This window comes from Bacillus rossius, chromosome 1 (assembly GCF_032445375.1).
Source record: "Bacillus rossius redtenbacheri isolate Brsri chromosome 1, Brsri_v3, whole genome shotgun sequence".
Taxonomy (NCBI): domain Eukaryota; kingdom Metazoa; phylum Arthropoda; class Insecta; order Phasmatodea; family Bacillidae; genus Bacillus; species Bacillus rossius.
This window is the reverse complement of record NC_086330.1, coordinates 66,201,574-66,208,131: the sequence shown is the minus strand read 5'-3', so window position 1 is coordinate 66,208,131 and position 6,558 is coordinate 66,201,574.

Here is a 6,558-nt window from a genome sequence, read left to right as displayed (position 1 = left end):
GTTGGAGGTTATGTGTACCTGTACATAATAAAATTTAAATTTGAGTAGTTAAAATTATGTTTGGTTTCTGAAAGTTCCATTGTTCAGAGACTCTTAATCCTTCTAGTAAGTCTAAATGAACCGTGTATGTAGGATGATAGATTAGTTGTTTCAATATATAATTTGAAACTTTTATTCCTTGAAATTCCTAATTTTTTTTTGGTAATAACAATGGATGATGTATTGACTTGCGTATTATATAAGCGGACGCTGATATTTAAGCGAGTCTTAGACAGCAGGTCGCTCAGTTTGTTACTGGCGACGACGACGGTGAAAGGATCACCTAGTTTGATTCTTCTGGTGCATAAGACGCGTAATTACCTGTTCTTGTGAACTTTATGGCATCTTTACCATCTAAAACGACGAACTTGATGGATGTTGTACCATCGACTACGGGAACCCTGACGTCAGCTATTGCGGAGAAGGTGCAGATCCCGTCGGCAACGACGACGTCATCACAAGAGGAGACTTCAACAGTCACGATACCGTCAGCAGGAGAGACTTTAATGCCGGTGGTGCTGGCTACACAGGAAAACTCTACGAACTTCGTTTCGTCCTCGATGGAAACTTCAATGACTGTTGATTCAAGAACGACTAACGAACATCGGTGCTGTTACTGTGACAAAGTTTTAAATACCGTCAACATGCAAGAAGACATGAAAATCATGTCTGTAGAAGAAACGCTAATCGTGTGACATTTCCGTGTGACCCATGTGGTGTACATTTCACAAACAGAAGTAATTTGATTAGGCATTGTAAAAGCAAAGTTCATTTGCAAGTTGAACATCGGGGAAGCGATGATAATTGCGATGAATATCTGTATCAGTGCCGCTACTGTGGTAAACGTTTTGAACGACTACGAAGTACACGCATCCATGAAAATAATGGCTGCAGAAGAAATCTTGACCGTGTAAAATTTCTGTGTGAGAAGTGCGGTGTACAGGTTACACGAAAATTTTACTTGAAAAACTTTATAAATTTTGTAAAGGTGGGTTTCTAGCATCTTCTCTGGTCCTCTAAGGTGTTACACTCCTGATCTGATGTATCGTAATCTGTATGAATTAGTTGTATTTTGTCACTCTTAAAACGAAATATGATAATTTATTATAAAAAAATGAATGTTGCAAGGACTGAAAAATGTATACGATATATATACCATATCAGATTTTATTGTGTATAAATGTACAATTTTAAAATTTTTTATTAAACTAAGAATTTTTTTATTTATTTCTCCTAACCTACGTCGTTTATCTAAATGTAATAAACTACATGTGACACGTAATTTAGGTCGGATTTGTAATGTTGGTTTTGTCTTGTTTGAGTGTATTATTTTGTTTACCAATAATGCTGAAGACAGTTTTTTTTTGCTAAAATTATTTCAGTCTGAGTATGCCATCTGCATTCTTAAGATTTTTATGGGAGATGATTTGGTAAAGTGCAGGTACAGGTAATGCTGTAAAATTAGAGCAAATCTGATAGAAACTTCATTTATTTTTCTGAGAAATAATTTATTACTCCCCGAAATAAAACTAACAGCCTTGTGGAAAATTTATGGTCTTAAATCGTAACCTGTCATATATTGTTGTACACTACGGAGGTGATATTAAAAAATTGAATAATGTTAATCAATTGCGTACACTTCGGAGTAAGCTGGTGCACTGGCTGGGCTGTAACGGTAAGATACTGGATACTTGATAAGCGATTATTCGTCCGAATTACTCACACATTCGTACTGATTACTAACATGAATGTAGGGTTCACGAAAAAAATGTATACTAGCCGGGGTCATGATTTAAAATATTTTGCCGCTTATAATTTTCAGAGTAAGGAGTATGCTTTTGGAGTTGAATCTGTTATATACACTACAATTTTTTTTTTATAGTAGCGAGTTATACATTCGAGGGCTGATTTTCTGCTCTGGATCCGTGTTTAGCACTTTTAAACTGATTCCAGCGAGTACTTTACACGAGCTTTATTAAGATTTCACTGGAGTTTTACGTGTAATGTGTTGGAACGTTAGCGAGGTGATGTATGCATGTCTCGAGCAAACATCTGACTGTCGTCGCAATCAACAAGCTTGCCACTCCCACGCGAGGTTTCATTGATCATTTGCAGGTGCCTGTCTCCATGTCTCATTCGACAACTTCTGTCTCAAGCTTCGAGAATTTTTAAAAATATTTGAGGTTAACGAGCTTGAATTTAAGAACTTTTGTTTAGTCGTACGTGAATAATTTTAAAAACGTATGTATCTTTATATATATATTTCTTGTGTGCGTGTGTATGTCACTGAACTCCTCCTAGACGGCTGGACAGATTTTGACAAAATTTTTTGTGTGAGTTCACGGGGATTTGAGGATGGTTTAGATTCACAATTGGATATTTTATCTCGATTCTGAGTTAAGAAAAAACTAAAAAATGTAATGTGTGTCATATATATACAAACTGTTAGTGTCATTCCTCTATGTCTGCCGAGTACTAGCTTTCAAGCCATTACGTTACGTTTTGCTATTGTAAGGAACTAAGTAGAGAGTAAGAAAAAAAAAGCTCTTGACAGTTTGTTGTGTCGCCATATTTGTTTCAATTTTCAATACAATTTATGTATATTACAATTTAAATTGCAGAAAAAAATCATGTTTCACAGACACATAAATAGTGAGTGTGTCATTTCTCTATGTCCACGAGGTCTCGCCGCGTTATTTTCTCCTTGGGGCGAACCCGTCCGCTTACTTAAGTAAACAGGTTATATCGTTGAATGATTTCATGATATATTTCATGTATATCTGCTCTCATAAAAAAGTTAGTTTTATAGACATTGAATAGGTGTCCTCTCTCTTTATCTCTCTAAAGATCAATTTATGAATCGTTACAAATTTATATCCTTTATTTTTTTTAGTTTGATTTGATACAATATGATTTCACTTAAAATCAATTTCTACCCCTTCCTATTTTCATTTCCACATTACGAAGTTTCACTTCTTCCACGCGGAGGGACACCACGCAATATTTTTGCATGCAATTAAAAACTATTTTTTAATGATGCCAAAGAAGTATAACTTCACATGCGCGTACCTAAGTACACGCACCCATTTTTTAATTTAATTTCTTCTATATATATTTTTTCTCCCTACCTAGTGCACTCATAATTCTTTTAAATTTCACGTGTATGTTTTCAATGTCATTCGAGTAGTAAATTTTTTTTTTGTCAAAATGGTCATTATTTATACTTTGTTTCATTTTGGAAACATACGTATTTTGGGTATTATGACAAATAACAAAAAATAGTTTCACTAACATTCTTAAATTTTTATTGTGTGGATATTTTAAGTTTAATATTATGTAGGTACATAAATTCTTAAACTTATAAATTTCTTCGAAATTTATTCATAGGTAGGTAGGGCCTACTAATATTTTCTATTTGTCAATATTGTTATTTTTTTACATTACCTACTTATTTGCAAAGAGTATGGTTTAGTGTTTATAATTTATTTGCTGAGCGTCAAGAGTCTTTGGGCGGCTGAGACCGAAGACCAGGGCCCTATTTCATAAACGTTACAATTCTACAGGTGACAGGTGACAATGAATTGTCAGACATATTTACAATTCGACATATGTTCGTTTCATAAAATTTGACAAGTCTACACATATGTCACGACAAATATGTATAAATGTATGACAATTTGACATATAACTGTTTCATAAAAGTTTAAAGCTGACAGGTAAAAATGTGACAAATGTGTCACATCTGACAGGTAATACTGTTTTATGAAACGCAGATATGTAAATTGTATGTAACAATTTTACAAATTTGTAGAATTGTCAGAGTGGAAGTGACAGGTAAACCATTAAGTGTCACCTAATGATTGGTAATAACAGCAGTGCAATAGTGTGTTAAAATATTGGGTTAATTTGATGTGATTGGACATAATGGACAGTAGTAGCAGCAGTAGCAGTAGCGGGAGTGATGAAGAAAGAGAAAGACGAGTTCGAAGAGTTTTTAGGCCACAGATTAACCTAACCTTCAATTTCAGTGACTTTGTCTTCAAAGAGAAATTCCGCGTTGGCAAGGTAACAGCTGAATACATTATAAATAGGTTAGGGCAACATTTGCGGACAGAAACAAAAATAAATCATGCTCTTACTGTTTAAGAACAACTTTTGTGCGCATTGCATTGGCTGGGCACAGGAGCACAATATCATGTAAATGCAGATGCACATGGCTTATCAAAAGCCACTATCCACCGATGTGTAAATAAGTTATGTCACTTACTGGTTCACACCTTTCTTGGAGAAGAGGTTCACTGGCCAACTGAATCTGGCCAAGCAATTCCACAGCTTTTCATGAGTGTAGCAAACATTCCAAGGGTTGCTGGAGTTGTTGTTGGGTCATTGATCAAGATAGATGCCCCACATGATAATGAAGTCTCATTTGTAGACAGGAATGGCAACCATTCAATCAATATAATGGTAGTGTGTGGACCTAACCTAGAATTTTTGTATGCCAGTGCTCGGTGGCCCGGTTCAGTACATGATGCACGAGTACTACGATGTTCATCGTTGTCACAACAGTGGGAAAATGGATGGAGACCATTTCCACATGCAATATTACTGGGAGACAGTGGATATGGATTAAAAAAGTGGCTTATTACACCAAATATCCCAGTACAAATACCTCGGACAAATGCTCTTACAAGTTTTCTTCGAGCCTTTAAATCTACGAGACGACTGGTGGAAAATTCGCTTGGTATTTTAAAAGAGAAGTTCCCATGTCTTAATCATCTGAGCATACAGCCAGTGTCAGCATGTAACATTATGTTGTCTTGTATAATTGTGCATAACATTGAGAAACGCCTAGGATCAGAGGTGTATGAACCATATGAAAACAATGAAAATGTAGAAGGCGACACTGGGGAAGCTCATGAGGATGTTGACGCAGCTGATCCAGAGGCTATTGCAGTATTGCAAGAACTGATACATGTGTTTGAACATTAAGTGGTTTCTTTGTTTTTAGCCATATACATATCAATGAGTTTGCTTTGTATCATGCACTGACATTTCCATTATAATTAAATCAACAAATATTTATCCACTAATACAAAAACTGAAACGAATAATTAGGTACAAAATATACATAACTAATGAAAATTAACATAAGCTTGTCTTGAAATGTAAGTTTAATTATTTTGGCCACATCACTCAAAAAAAATTTGACCTACAATTAATTGTCACATACGGTCGTGTTTATGAGACAGTTGTTTTTAATTGTAGCTATTTAAGATTCTTTGCCTGTCAACCTCTTTTTATATGAAACGTACACTTGTAATTACAAATTGACATATTTGTAAATTTTGACATAATTGTCGCATATGTCACGCCTGTCGAGTTTTATGAAATAGGGCCCAGAAATATTTATCAATTATGTAATATATTGTTGAAAAATTTTAATTTTACTATTTCAGGAAAGTTGATATTTTTTATTAATTAGAATAGTTACGTGTAATTGCCATCTTCCTTTATTTCATATTAAACATTATGTTTAGTTGAGTGTGAGATAATTTTATTTATGTATGTTTTAATTTCATTTAATTTCTTATATATATATTCTTACCTACCTACTTCTATTAAATTTCAGGCGGATGTTAACATTGTCATTCCAGTTGTATAATTTTTTTGTCAAATTAGTTGTTATTTATACTTTTTGTTTCATTTTGGACTATGTTTTTTATACTTAATTCAAAGATTTGTGGTGTGTACAGGGAGTGATGTCTCTATTAATTTCTATACTCCTTTGGATAAGCGGAATATTGCCACCACAGTTTTACATATAAAGAAATCCTACAAATGTTTTAAACATTATGACAAATAAATATAGTTTCACAAACATCCTTAGTTTTTTTTGTGTGTATAGTTTGAAGTTTAATATTATGTATGTACGTAAATTCTTAAGCATAGAGTTATTTATTAATTTATTTAGATAATTATTAATAGGTAGGTAATAAGCTTTCTATTTGTTAATATTATGGTAGATAGGAGTACAGTAAATGCCTACATTCTTATATTACTTTATATCTCTTTCGATTTGGAGTGTTTCCGAACCATTCGGGGTCCTCAATGTCAACCCCCCCCCCCCCCTTCACCCAGGTGGTTAAAGCCCCAAAATTTCGAAAGTTTAAAAAATTTGAAAAATCTATCTCTTTCAATTTTAAGTGTTTTCAAGCCATTCAGGGTCCTCGAACCCCCCGGCCCCCTCTTGGAACAAAGTCCCTAAAATTTCGACAATTTCAGGAATTTCAAATATCTATTCTTTCGAGATGGAGTGTTCCAAACCATTCGAGGTCCTGAACATCCACTTTCCGCTAAAGTGAAAGCCCCAAAATATTGAATATAAAAATATACATAAATTGGATGTTGGCATGTATGTCGTCGATAAACTCTTACACCGTTTGACCGATCGCCATGAATGTTGGCCCATCGAAGTGTTTTTATCATGCAGAAGGTTTTTATGCTAACAATTTTTTTTGT